This window comes from Eleutherodactylus coqui, chromosome 7, assembly GCF_035609145.1.
Source record: "Eleutherodactylus coqui strain aEleCoq1 chromosome 7, aEleCoq1.hap1, whole genome shotgun sequence".
Taxonomy (NCBI): domain Eukaryota; kingdom Metazoa; phylum Chordata; class Amphibia; order Anura; family Eleutherodactylidae; genus Eleutherodactylus; species Eleutherodactylus coqui.
Genome location: NC_089843.1, coordinates 55448934 through 55463875, shown reverse-complemented (window position 1 = coordinate 55463875; position 14942 = coordinate 55448934).

Sequence of the window (14942 nt, the reverse complement as noted above, 5' to 3'; positions counted from 1 at the left end):
TCCTACCACATGTAGACCAAAAACACAAATCCCGGATCCGGATTAACGCATTCCAGCACTCTAACAATGCAGTGTAAATACACACGCTGCCACTACCAGCTGTCCAGGTAAGCTGGGATCCAGACTTTGAATTATGAACGCAATCTTCAGAGTTGATGGTTCATTTTAAAACTGACTGGGCTCAACTAATAAATTGCAGATTAAAGCCCCCTGTCCACGGGCGTTGCGGTATCCCATGCCGGATCTCTGCCGTGGGAGCCGATGCCCGGGAGCAGGAGCAGCAGACTGATCCCCGTTGTCCGCTTTCCCCGCATGCTGCGAATTGCCATCCGTGAGCGGAGAATCGCAGTGATTCCCTGCTCATGAACACGGGGTCGGCGCTTTCTACAGCAAGGCTTCAGACGGCATGATTCGCCGGCGAAATCACGGCTGTGGACAGGGGGCCTTAGGCCTCATGTCCACGGGGAAAATCGGGCCCGCTACGGATTCTACATGTAGAATCTGCAGCGGGTCCCTCCTGCCCCGCGGACATGAGCGCTGAAAATAAGAATTTACCTATCCGTAGCGGGCGGAGAAGCTCTGCTCTTCCTCACGGCCGGATCTTCTTTTTCGGCCGGCGGATGAATTCCTCACGCCGGTGCCGCGCGCATGCGCCGGGCACATCCGCCGAGCCGAAGCAAGGGAGATACGGCCGTGAGGAAGAGAAGACCTTCCCGGCCCGCTGCGGGTGAGTAAATTCTTTTAAATTCCTATTTTAGGTCTCCCGCGGATCCGGACGGCTTCCATAGGCTTCAATAGAAGCCCGCGGGAGCCGTCCCCGCGGGAGACCCGCACGAAAATGGAGCATGGTCCAGATTTTTTCATGCTCCATTTTTTTAAAAATCACTTTTATTGACGATCCGCGGGTATTTATCTACCCGCGGGTGGTCAATGCATCCCTATGGGGTGCGGATCCGCGCGGGAGAAGAGTTAAAATCCGCTGCGGATTTTAATTCTTATTTTCCCCGTGGACATGAGGCCTTACTCTAAAAAAAAAAACTAGCAGTGCCTATATACAATACAAAGGATATACAAAAAGGTGATAACACTGGAGTATAAAGGTATACAGGTTTACACAACAAGACAGTGTTTTAAAATAAAACAAGAAGAAAAATAAATGAAAGATACCAGATTTGGGATTCTGATTCGTGCCAAACCACCGAAGCAATGGGAAAGTCCTTACGCTGGGTGTATCTCTGAAGGTCTGACAACAGTGGTCTGTGAAGCCCCAAATTATAAAGGATTCCTCAGAACAAACTTTCCCTCATCCTCTCATTCAGGAGGATGGGGTGGGGGCATGCATCCCTTGTGGAAAAATCATAATTCTCCATTAACTGAAAATGCAGAAAGTTTCCACCAGGTCAACTTTCTCGGGTAAGTAGTTTTTAGGAAAAAAATTAGGAGACCTTAGAATTTGAATGCACCTTGTAATAACAAGAACACTAGCAAAACACAAACCTAGAGAAGGATAAGGAGAGAGGAATTTGCTGTGGTCACCACCTGCCAAACCTTTTGGTGGTTGTCTTGCTGTTGCCTCTTTAGTGCACCTGTTGTGACTTTCATTTGCAGCAAAGTGGGCAAAATTGATTCACAACCTCTTCTGCTTCTTATTGGAATCGATTGATAACCCAGAAATGTAAGTGACTTGAGATTATATTGTGATGCTCAAGCCATAGCTCACGCTGCTATTTCTGCGATCACAACTCACCTTGCAGGGTCAAGAAAGACCATCACAGATCTTTTAGTAAAATGCCCGGCAGCTGAGTGAAAACCAAATGAACCCCATTATGGACAATGGGGTCTGTTCAGCACTGTCCGGTTCCATCATTAGTCAGAGCCAAATGGCCAGGGGATTCCATTATCCTGCTTCCTGAACGGAACAGGAAACCGGAACCCCCGATGCAGATGTGAAACTAACCTAATTCACTTATTGGGGTCAAATGCATCCTCAACTATGCTTTGTAGTTCAGCTATAGACATAGGAGTGCGCTCCATTGGTTATAACCTGCAGTGAACTGAAATTAGGTCGAAGCTTGTGGTATTGCATTGCTTGGTTGAAAAGTTATATCCAAAATTAGATGCTGTGGAGTCATTCTTCATCCCATTAAGTTAGCTAAGGGTTAAAGCAACTATCCGGTTTGGGGACAAAATTCTGTTTTAGCGCAGGAGGGTATATCACCTTCAGTTGGTTTTCTCTGCTGCCCTTCCAATTCTCTCACTTTAGGCCCTGTTTTCAGCTATCCAAGATATCTGCAGCAATTTTCTAACCTAATGAGCGCTGTGAACTGTTCTTTGATTGGCTAATGCTTATCACATGAGCAACTTTTGCCAATCAGTACGTATAGTGCATTTGTAGCCTAACACTGCCAATGCACTGTGGGGGATTAGGTAGTCTGAAGAGTGTGTTGGCCATTTTGGATGACCAAAAACAGGACCTGAAACCAGTGGATCAGAGGGATGACTGTCACATCACTGGCAGCGCACCTTTTTTTTTATTGTATGTTAATATCTTCTCTCTTGGCTAGTTAAGGTTAATTAGTCCTGCAGCTGTTAGCTGAGGTAGTGGCTGGTGATTGACAACTCTGTCAGTCAATCAGTTTCTTTACACTCCCTATATAACCCAGCTTTTCCTGGCTGGGAGTTTGCAGTTATTTTCAGTGTTTCTGATTAAGTCAATTTGCTCAGTTCTCCTGTCTGTCTCCTGCGTTGTGGTTAGTCCTCTATGTTTCTGTTTGTTTTGCATTTTATGTTCTTGTGTTTTATTTGTTGTCAGTTTGTTTGTTCCTGGTTTTCTGTACTCTGGTTCTCCTCTGACCTTGGACCTGTCCTCATGGAAGTAGTGGGGTCGTCTTTTTCAGGACGGGTACTTTGTTGCGAGGTGGGTTCTATCGGAGGGTTTCAGAGTGCCCTGCTCTCATTGCTACCTCTCATTTCTGTCTGCTCCTGTGTAAGAATCTAATATGTCCATCCTGACTGCTACAGTGCCAAATCTCCACATGGATTTGTCAGCAGTCCAGGACGATCATAGCAATGACCGAGAAGAACAACTGCAGGTAACATACCTCCATCCTCCTCCAGTCCCGGGACAGAATTTTGTCTTGAAACCAGAGTGTCACTTTGAGTGTTCTCGAAAATTTTTTTGAGCAGTATATATGTCTGTTTCAACTGTAATATGAGACAGCACAGAATCAAAAGAAAAAACATGATGAAAGGAGGGCGATTGCTGAGATTCTTATTTTTTGTGTGTGTTCTTTGTTTAGTGTTCATAGTCATTGGCTTCAGAGGTAATTTTGATTTAATTCTTAAACACTTCATTCTCCAAATAAGATTTGCAACCCGCTGTCATTACTTACAGGAAGCAAGAACGGATGTAACCTAGAAAGTAGCATCTTATAGTTAGAATCTGAGGATAAATTAAAAGCTAAGTTTCCTTTTGAGAGTTCTTTCCATCAGGGCAGTTACTGCTATTACTTTATTAATAATTAGATTTTAGATTAGCTGCTTTGGATTTTCTTTAGGCCGGCTGCACACGGGCAGATTTGCATTGCGGAATCCGGAGTGTCCGCCTCCGGATTCCACAGCAAATACCGCCCGTAGCATGCTATGGCAAAATGCTTTTTCCTCCACTCAAGCGGAAATTTATTGCGATTTTCTGCTCATGGAGGAGAAAAAAACCCCAGCAGAATGCTTTATTTCTGTGCAGATTCTGCATGGACAGCTTCCATTGAAGTCAATGGGAGCCGTCCGGAAAGGTCACAGGTACCCTTTTCAACGCTAGGCCGAAAAAAAGGATTAAAAAAAACAAACTGTACTGCGCATCTCCGAAGGCTCGTAGTTCAGGCCATCTGCAGAACAGCCAGCAACAGAAGAAAGCGGGTATGCACGGATACCGGCTGGGCACAGGGTCAGATTCCGCTGCGGGCTCCAGCATGTGGAATCCGACCCAGTTGCTAGCAGCCGACTTTAAGCTAAAAAGATACTTAAAGGAATTGCACCAAGATTGTAAGTTATCCCACATTGATAGAAGAGGGGAGAGCTTGCTGATTGGTGAGGGTCTTTTAATCTTAAGATTGGGGTTCCGTGTTCCCTGTGCTCCTCACTGCGGGGTTACTGCACCCTTCGCAGTGAGGAGCAGACTAAATGGAGTGCTGGTCATGCAAGTGCAGCTCTTGTTACGTATTTGGATGTGAAACCACTGTGTCGTCCCTACGGTAGGGGAAACCACCTGGAAGGACTGACATCTGACCCAGAGACCAGATACTCACTCCTCGGCGCATAGCTAGGTATGAGGCAGAGACTGGGACTGAACTAGCCCTGAGCTGGAATGGGGTAATGAAGTCCCTGCCTAACAGAGCGGAGTTATTGTCCCGATAAGGACGGCCCCGAGCTGGAACCCTGTCAAGGCCCGAATTAGAACAGGACATACCAAGCAGGAACAGGAGATCTGAGTAACGCCTCCTGTCCACCGGCGATTTTGCACTGCATTTCCCGCAACGATAATCCAGCCGTAGGGAACGCTTTCCATAGTACTCCCGCTGTCCATGAGTGGAGAATCATAGCGATTCTCTGTCAGATAGGCTCAGCTTGGAGAGCAGTCAGCTCTCCCCTGCTCCCCGGCGGCAGCGATATGCTATGGGATATCGCTACGCCCGTGGACAGGAGGCCTTAAGCTTACAGCTACAGCAGACTTGAGATCGGTTGTCACAGAGAAACTGCAGGAACAGCAGCCACGCGCCATCATAGAGGAATAACAACAACCCGGAAGCACTGGATAGCACTCTGGGGAAGCTATATAGTGGAGTGATTGGCAAACAGCCTCCAGCTGGGTGAAGAAACAGGAACCATTAACTCCCGGGATGCTGGAGCAAAGTAAATACAAACTCAGATAACAGACAGGGCAGAGAAGCAGGCCTGTCTACTATACCTAACAGCTCTCTTCACTTTCAGTGGGCCTGCGGTGATACCTACTCAGGTACTTTTATCAGTTCCTTTGAAATTAACCCTTTCCAATCCACTGTCTGACGTCTAAAGACATTATGATTTAAGGCTGTACACCTCCGATGTTGGAAGACGTCCGTCGGGGTTCTCCTACTGTATATTGCCAGCCTCTCTGCTGTCGGAGCCTATCCAACGTGTCTCCTCATGCAGTACTGGCTTTAGCCAGCAGATAGCGCCGTTGTATAACGGCAGAAAAAGAGTAAGCCCCCCTAGGAAAACCACGATACAAATTGGATTGGAAAGGGTTAACGGAGCACTGACTGTGCATGCTCAGCCAGCGCTCCCTTCATACTGACGTCACTGAGGGGAAAGAAGCAACTCCCACAGTGACAGGCAGAATGGAACATGGGAGTCCAAAGTCCGGCACAGAAACGTGTAGCCCTCCTGCCAATAAAGTTTGCTTGATTCTATGGTCCAGGTCCTCCTGATCAGAGCGCTTAACGTTCATTGTTTCTGCTCTTCTTGATTATTTATCTCTGGGGGCATAGTGTGTTATAAATCTAGGTGTACTATGAGTAGTATTATTTTCAGATGACACATTATGTGGCGCTATTAATTTCAGAGGCGCCAAAGATCTCTGGGCCTCAAGCTTCACAGAAGCAAGAATTAGCTGGAGAAGTCATGAAGGTCTGAAGCAGATGAAGAAGAAAATGAAAGCGTCCAGAGGACAACACTTGTGAGTCAGTCAGTGTCATTGTGTATTCTGTCTCTGTGTCACATCAGTATTGTGTTCAATGTAAGGTCTGCTGCATTCTAGTTTGCGAAACGACAACTCTCAGCATATCCTTACCATTGTTCTGCTCATACTTAGAGCTATCGTTTCACATGTTCAAAACTTTGTGCTGCTGGGAAGGTATGTTGTGTCGCACTATGGGATTCGTGTGTGTGTGCAATATTGTATGTAGGCTAGTGGGGTTTGTGTGCCAGGGCTACTTTTTAAGTCCGGCCGGTTGCTGCTATCAGGCCGACCCCGGCAATGTAATCCTCCAGCACATTTACAGCAGCCTGTGCTCTCACTAGAGGGCAGTGCCGTTCCTCTCCTTGCTGGCTCTATCTCCTCTCCACGTCCCCCCAGCTGTTGGAGTCCCCCAGGGCTCGGTCCTCGGCCTCGTCTTCTTCTCTATCTACGCAGCTCCAATCGGACAAACCATCCACAGATTTGGCTTTCAATATCACCTCTACGCTGACAACAACCAGTTATACACCTTTTCCCATGACATCTCAGCACCATTCCTCCAAAACATCACTGACTGTCTGTCCGCTGTCTCTAACACCACATCCTCACTTTTTTTCAGAGTGAACCTCTCAAAAACTAAAATCCGGCAGTTCCTCACCACAGACGCGCTAAAGACACTTGTTGTCACCCTGAATCACTCCCGACTCGACTAGTGCAAAAAATACATAATGGAAACGCAATATTAAGCATAAAAATAAGTTTAGGACGCAAACTCAAGGCCAAAATTCTGGCCAAATAAGGGTGAGTTATTTGGCAAAACCAAGTCAAAATTGGGATGAAAATTTGGCAACATTACGTTAAGAAATATGCAAAATTATGGGGAAAAAATAAAAACAAAATCATGTTTTCAATTCTGGCAAAAACGGTGATAATTTGGCAAAATGGGGGTGAGAAATTTGGCAAAATTAAGGCAAGGGATTTAGCAAAATCAGAGTATGAAATGTATCACATTCAGGGCAATGACTCAGGGAATTTGGTAAAATTAGGACTAGAAATCTAGTTTAGGGAGAGTCATCTCGCAAAATCGAGGCAGGACTTTGGTAAAATCAAGATGAACAATTTGGCAAAATCAAGTTGGGAGATCTGGCAAAATCAAGGCACAAAAATAGCATACCTAGGGTTAGTAATTTGTCAGCAGGTTGCAAAAACTGGAAAACCGGTAAGATACATGTCAAAATCATGTTGAAAAATCTATAAAGACAGTATAAGGATTTTGGCAAAAACCTATTTGAATAATCTGGCAAAATCAGGTTGGGGATTTGGGCAACATCAAAACAAGCAATTTTGGTGAATCAGGGAGCAAAATCTAGTAAAAATCATTTTAGAAGTTTGCTAAATTGTGGCAAAAAGCAAAAAAAATCTGGACAAGAGATCTAGCAAAATTGGGGTAAAGAGTCTGCTAAAATTTTGGTATGGGTATCTCTTGCCATGCCCACACCAAAGAAAAATTAATACTAGTTATACAGCGCCACTTCCACATTGTTAGGGACCACTAGTGTTGACCCACTGGGTCAAACTACCTGTTTTGACGTAGGACCATTCCAGGCGAGGTTGACAGCTGATCCATGGTGAAAAGAGGCAATGAGAAGCAAATTGGTGATTTGTAACAAAGATGGAAAACCTTGCCCTATGTTAGTCAGGGAGATAAGGGGGAACCGTGCCTAGAAGCAAGGTAGGCGTCCTGATAAGAACGGCCCTGCAATCTTCCTCTAGGACCTGACTAACCCTGAATGAACACAGAACACATCACAGTATACACCAATAACACAGAACAGGACGAGGAGTGGTGCAGGTTCAGGAAGGCAAGGCACAAGAGTACACGGACAAGACTGAGAAACAAGAAGCGGGATACAAGACAGGGAACGTGCAAAGACTAGAGAGCTGTTAACACACGAACTCCAATAAGGCACAAGACAAGCACAGCTAAGATAAATAGACGATACCTAAGCTGGTTGTCAGAAACAAACATACAATACTGAGGTAAGGGGGGGAGGATTCACAGCTCAGCTAAATAGGGCAATGATTGGCCATGCCATACAGCCGAGCTAGAATACCTGGGCAGATAACCATTGACATGCTGGAAGTAAGTATGTAGAAGCTCAGGTTACAAGGAAAGCAGAATGACGCCCGCATCTGCCAGAAACAGGGAAAGAAGAGCAAGTCTGAACAGCGGACCTAACGTACATCACCGTACCGTCAGCATCAGTGCTCTGGAGTGGTTGCTGGCTGAGGAATGTGTGCTGCAATTAGGGCTCAGTATTCCAAGGTGACAGGAGCAGCATTGCAGGCTAAAATCAGGTGCAGATCTGCAGCTAAAAGGGAGTTAAAATGGCACAGTAATAGTTGTTCCTCTGACTCTTTCACGGTAATAGTGCCCCTCATGATCCCTTTACGGTAGTAGTGCCCCTCACTGATTCCTTCATATTCATAGTATAACTCTAAACAACTGATACCAGCTCTACATAGGGATTACACTGCAGTTACTGATCAACAGAGAGTGTGAATTAGTGAACTAGCACAAGTGTGCCTCTAGACGTCATGATAGCTAATAATTAGAGATAAGCGAGCACCAAAATGCTCGGGTGCTCGTTACTCGAGCCGAACTTTCCGCACTGCTCGAGGGTTCGTTTCGAGTAACGAACCCCATTGAAGTCAATGGGCGACTCGAGCATTTTTGTATATCGCCGATGCTCGCTAAGGTTTTCATTTGTGAAAATCTTGGAAATTCAAGAAAGTGATGGGAACGACACAGAAACGGATAGGGCAGGCGAGGGGATACATGTTGGGCTGCATCTCAAGTTCCCAGGTCCCACTATTAAGCCACAATAGTGGCAAGAGTGCCCCCCCCCAACAATTTTTACTTCTGAAAAACCCTCATTAGCAAGGCATACCTTAGCTAAGGACCACACTACCTCCAACAAAGCACAATCACTGCCTGCATGACACTCTGCTGCCACTTCTCCTGGGTTACATGCTGCCCAACCCCCCCACACGACCCAGTGCCCACAGCGCACACCAAAGTGTCCCTGCGCAGCCTTCAGCTGCCCTCATGCCACACACTGGCCTCATAGCCACACCACCCTCATGTCTATTTATAAGTGCGTCTGCCATGAGGAGGAACTGGAGGCACACACTGCAGAGGGTTGGCAGGGCCAGGCAGCGACCCTCTTTAAAAGGGGCGGGGCGATAGCCCACAATGCTGTACAGAAGCAATGAGAACTCCAATCCTGTGTCATCTCCGTCAGGAGCTGCAAACGTGGGCATAGCAATGGGGAATCCATGTGCCACACAGTATTCATTCTGTCAAGGTGTCGCATAGCTCAATCCACACTGCAAGGGAAACGCAGTCAGCGCTCTGCCCCCTACCCAAGTCAGTCAGTGCCTTTGTGCCAGACAGGTCAAACACCGCAATGGGAACTAAGTTTGCACCAACAGCATATGTGGGTCCTAGGAAACCCAAGACATGAACAAAAAATTGATCTGAGCGGCCAAACATGGCAGACTTGCACCGCGCCCACGGCATAGACCTCGGCCCACAGATTCAGCAATCCTAGGCTGGAAGTGGACTTTCACTGCACCCAGGATATAGGCCTCTGCACAAACCCTCAGCAATCGCGGGCCTACAGCGGACTCCAATGCTAGCGTAGCTGTGCACGTCTCATTAGCGCTGTATTGCTCCTGTAGTTTGTCCCAATGCAGTGCCCCGGATAGTAGAGCTAACGCCAGATTAAATACAGGTGGGCTTCAGCCCACACTGCATGCCCCAGTCAGACTGGGGTTCTCTATACGTAGACACAGGCAGGTACAACTCCGTGTGGACCGACAGCATGGGTGGGTCCCAGGAAGCCACCGGCGTTACATAAATAAATCCCATTGCATTGCCCAGCACGGCTGAGGTAACGTCAGATTAAACGCAGGTGGGCTTCGGCTCACACTGCATGCCCCAGTCAGACTGGGTTTTTTTTATAAGTAGACACAGGCAGGTACAACTCCCTAATGTGAAGTCCCTGTGGACCCACAGCATGGGTGGCTCCCTGGAACCCATCGGCGGTACATAAATGTATCCCATTGCAGTGCCCTGCTCAGTAGAGCTAACGTCAGATACAATACAGGTGGGCTTCAGCCCACAGTGCATGCCCCAGTCAGACTGGTAATATGTACCGTAACAGTAACCACGTTGGTGGGAATGTGGTCGCGACTGCGGACCTAGTAGCGCAGTTTTATTTAGTTGGTTTTCGGAATGTGGCCATGATTAAGTGGGCCGTGGCGGGGGGATGATAGGGGGGCTCTCTTGGACTGCCACCAGACGGACCAATGCAAAGGTATTTGCCAAGAATGTTTTCATTGTTGGAGGAGGAGGGGGATGTTTTTGAGGCACTACGTGTCCTCTCCACGTGTCCGTGGTTATATGCACCTTAACAGTAACCTCGTTGGAGGGAAATGGCCTCGCCACCATCATGTCTTTGGGAAGCCTCCGTTTCCACACCCCAGTGACATACCATTAGCAGCGGTATAGGTAGAGCCCAGAATTAGTAACATTTCAGCGGTAGCATTAGGGACAGGCCCCAGTAACATATCACTAGCAGCAGTATAGGGGGAGCACAGTATTAGTTCCATTTCAGTAATAGTAGCAGTCAAGACAGGCCCCAGTAACATATCACTAGCAGCAGTATAGGGGGAGCACAATATTAGTTCCATTTCAGTAGTAGTAGCAGTCAAGACAGGCCCCAGTAACATATCACTAGCAGCAGTATAGGGGGAGCACAGTATTAGTTCCATTTCAGTAGTAGTAGCAGTCAAGACAGGCCCCAGTAACATATCACTAGCAGCAGTATAGGGGGAGCACAGTATTAGTTCCATTTCAGTAGTAGTAGCAGTCAAGACAGGCCCCAGTAACATATCACTAGCAGCAGTATAGGGGGAGCACAGTATTAGTTCCATTTCAGTAGTAGTAGCAGTCAAGACAGGCCCCAGTAACATATCACTAGCAGCAGTATAGGGGGAGCACAGTATTAGTTCCATTTCAGTAGTAGTAGCAGTCAAGACAGGCCCCAGTAACATATCACTAGCAGCAGTATAGGGGGAGCACAGTATTAGTTTCATTTCAGTAGTAGTAGCAGTCAAGACAGGCCCCAGTAACATATCACTAGCACCTTGCTGTACCATGAGTGCAGGCAAAGCCCATAAAAATTACTAGGATTACACTGTAGGCGAGGGCCCCAAAAAATTGGTGTACCAACAGTACTAATGTACCTCAGAAAAATTGCCCATGCCCAACCAAGAGGGAAGGTGAAACCCATTAATCGCTTTGGTTACTGTGGCTTAATTTGTAACTAGGCCTGGAGGCAGCCCAGTTAAAATAAAAAATTGGTTCAGGTGCAAGTTTCAACGCTTTAATGAAAATTGAAACGTAAAAACATTGTTTACAAAAGTAATATGACTGAGCCTTGTGGGCCTAAGAAAAATTGCCCGTTCGGCGTGATTACGTCAGGTTTCAGGAGGAGGAGGATGAATATAATACACAGATTGATGAAGCCAAAAGGTCCCCGTTTTTTATGGTGATAGAGAACGATGCTTCCATCCACAGGTGCAGCCTACGTATTGTTTAGGTACCGCTGCTGTTCGCTGGTGGAGAAGAGAAGTCTGGGGAAATCCAGGCTTTGCTCATCTTTATGAGTGTAAGCCTGTCGGCACTGTCAGTTGACAGGCGGGTACGCTTATCCGTGATGATTCCCCCAGCCGCACTAAACACCCTTTCTGACAAGACGCTAGCCGCAGGGCAAGCAAGCACCTCCAGGGCATACAGCGCGAGTTCAGGCCACGTGTCCAGCTTCGACACCCAGTAGTTGTAGGGAGCAGAGGCGTCACGGAGGATGGTCGTGCGATCGGCTACGTACTCCCTCACCATCCTTTTACAGTGCTCCCGCCAACTCAGCCGTGACTGGGGAGCGGTGACACAGTCTTGCTGGGGAGCCAGAAAGCTGGCAAAGGCCTTGGAGAGTGTTCCCCTGCCTGCGCTGTACATGCTGCCTGATCTCTGCGCCTCCCCTGCTACCTGGCCCTCGGAACTGCGCCTTCTGCCACTAGCGCTGTTGGATGGGAATTTTACCATCCGTTTGTCCACCAGGGTCCTGTGGTATAGCATCACTCTCGTACCCCTTTCCTCTTCGGGTATGAGAGTGGAAAGGTACTCCTTATACCGTGGGTCGAGCAGTGTGTACACCCAGTAATCCGTAGTGGCCAGAATGCATGTAACGCAAGGGTCACGAGAAAGACATCCTGACATGAAGTCCGCCATGTCTGCCAGGGTACCTGTACGCAACACATGGCTGTCCTCACTAGGAAGATCACTTTCAGGATCCTCCTCCTCCTCCTCAGGCCATACACGCTGAAAGGATGACAGGCAAGCAGCATGGGTACCCTCAGCAGTGGGCCAAGCTGTCTCTTCCCCCTCCTCCTCATCCTCCTCCCCCTCCTCCTCCTCCTCCAAAATGCGCTGAGGCATAGACATGAGGGTGCTCTGACTATCCAGCGACATACTGTCTTCCCCCGCCTCCATTTCCGAGCGCAAAGCATCTGCCTTTATGCTTTGCAGGGAACTTCTCAAGAGGCATAGCAGAGGAATGGTGACACTAATGATTGCAGCATCGTCGCTCACCATCTGGGTAGACTCCTCAAAGTTTCCAAGGACCTGGCAGATGTCTGCCAACCAGGTCCACTCTTCTGTAAAGAATTGAGGAGGCTGACTCCCACTACGCCGCCCATGTTGGAGTTGGTATTCCACTATAGCTCTACGCTGCTCATAGAGCCTGGCCAACATGTGGAGCGTAGAGTTTGACCGTGTGGGCACGTCGCACAGCAGTCGGTGCACTGGCAGATTAAACCGATGTTGCAGGGTCCGCAGGGTGGCAGCGTCTGTGTTGGACTTGCGGAAATGTGCGCTAAGCCGGCGCACCTTTCCAAGCAGGTCTGACAAGCGTGGGTAGCTTTTCAGAAACCGCTGAACCACCAAATTAAAGACGTGGGCCTGGCATGGGCACGTGCGTGAGACTGCCGAGCTGCAGAGCCGCCACCAGGTTACGGCCGTTGTCACACACGACCATGCCCGGTTGGAGGCTCAGCGGCCAAAGCCAGCGGTCGGTCTGCTCTGTCAGACCCTGCAGCAGTTCGTGGGCCGTGTGCCTCTTCTCTCCTAAGCTGAGTAGTTTCAGCATGGCCTGCTGACGCTTGCCCACCGCTGTGCTGCCACGTCGCGCGACACTGACTGCTGGCGACGTGCTGCTGCTGACACATCTTGATTGCGAGACAGAGGTTGCGTAGGAGGGTGGTTTAGTGGAGGAAGCATACACCGCCGCAGATACCACCACCGAGCTGGGGCCCGCGATTCTGGGGGTGGGTAGGACGTTAGCAGTCCCAGGCTCTGACTCGGTCCCAGCCTCCACTAAATTCACCCAATGTGCCGTCAGGGAGATATAGTGGCCCTGCCCACCTGTGCTTGTCCACGTGTCCATTGTTAAGTGGACCTTGGCAGTAACCGCGTTGGTAAGGGCGCGTACAATGTTGCGGGAGACGTGGTCATGCAGGGCTGAGATGGCACATCGGGAAAAGTAGTGGCGACTGGGAACCGAGTAGCGCGGGGCCGCCGCCGCCGCCATGAGGTTTTTGAAAGCCTCCGTTTCCACAAGCCTATACGGCAGCATCTCCAGGCTGATCAATTTGGCTATGTGCACGTTTAACGCTTGAGCGTGCGGGTGCGTGGCAGCGTACTTGCGCTCAAACAGTTGCGCTAGCGACGGCTGGACGCTGCGCTGAGAGACATTGCTGGATGGGGCCAAGGACAGCGGAGGTGAGCGTGTGGGTGCAGGCCGGGAGACGGTCGTGCCTGTGTCCTGAGAGGGGGGTTGGATCTCAGTGGCAGGTTGGGGCACAGGGGGAGAGGCAGCGGTGCAAACCGGAGGCGGTAAACGGCCTTCGTCCCACTCTCAGTGAAAAACTGCCACACCTTTGAGCACCTTGGCCTCTGCAGGGTGGCATGGCGCGAGGGGGCGCTTTGGGAAACAGTTGGTGGATTATTTGGTCTGGCCCTGCCTCTACCCCTGGCCATCGCACTGCCTCTTCCAACCTGCCCTGCTGCTGCACTTGCCTCCCCCTCTGAAGACCTGTCCTCAGTAGGCTTAGCAAACCAGGTGGGGTCAGTCACCTCATCGTCCAGCTGCTCTTCTTCCGAATCCTCTGTGCGCTCCTCCCTCAGACTTACTGAAATTACTACTACCTGACTGATAGACAACTGTGTCTCATCGTCACCGTCCTCCTCACCCACTGAAAGCTCTTGAGACAGTTGCCGGAAGTCCCCAGCCTCAACCCCCAGACCCTGGGAAGTTTCCAAAGGTTGGGCATCGGTCACGACAAACTCCTCCGGTGGGAAAGGAACCATTTCTGCCCAATCTCGGCAGGGGCCCGAGAACAGTTCCTGGGAGTCTGCCTGCTCCTCAGAATGTGTCATTTTCATGGAGTGAGGAGGCTGGGAGGAAGGAGTTGCAGCAGCCAGAGGATTCAGAGTTGCAGCTGTGGACGGCGTAGAAGACTGGGTGGTCGATAGATTGCTGGATGCACTTTCTGCCATCCACGACAGGACCTGCTCACACTGCTCAGTTTCTAATAAAGGTCTACCGCGTGGACCCATTAATTGTGAGATGAATCTGGGGACCCCAGAAACTTGCCTCTCTCCTAATCCCGCAGCAGTCGGCTGCGATACACCTGGACCAGGAGCTCGGCCTGTGCCCACACCCTGACTTGGGCCTCCGCGTCCTCGCCCCCGTCCACGTCCTCTAGGCCTACCCCTACCCCTCAGCATGGTGTATTACGAGTAGAGCAGAAACAGAATGCTGTAATTAAATGTGCCGCTTATTGTCCTGTGGTTGGAGGCTGACTTTGCTTACGGAATACACAGCAGAGCCAGGAAAGAATTATGCGCAAGCCTGTAGTCAGACCTAGGTGCGTATGACTGAGCTACTGGAATTCACAGGGCAGAACCAGTCAAGTGGCCAAAGGCCAGTGGTAGGCTTTAAGTATTTTGCTTCAATTTTTTAAATGGTGAGGTGAAAAACCAGACAGACACCGTATGCAGCGTATATATGTATACTCTTTCCCTCTGGCGGGATGACGGCGA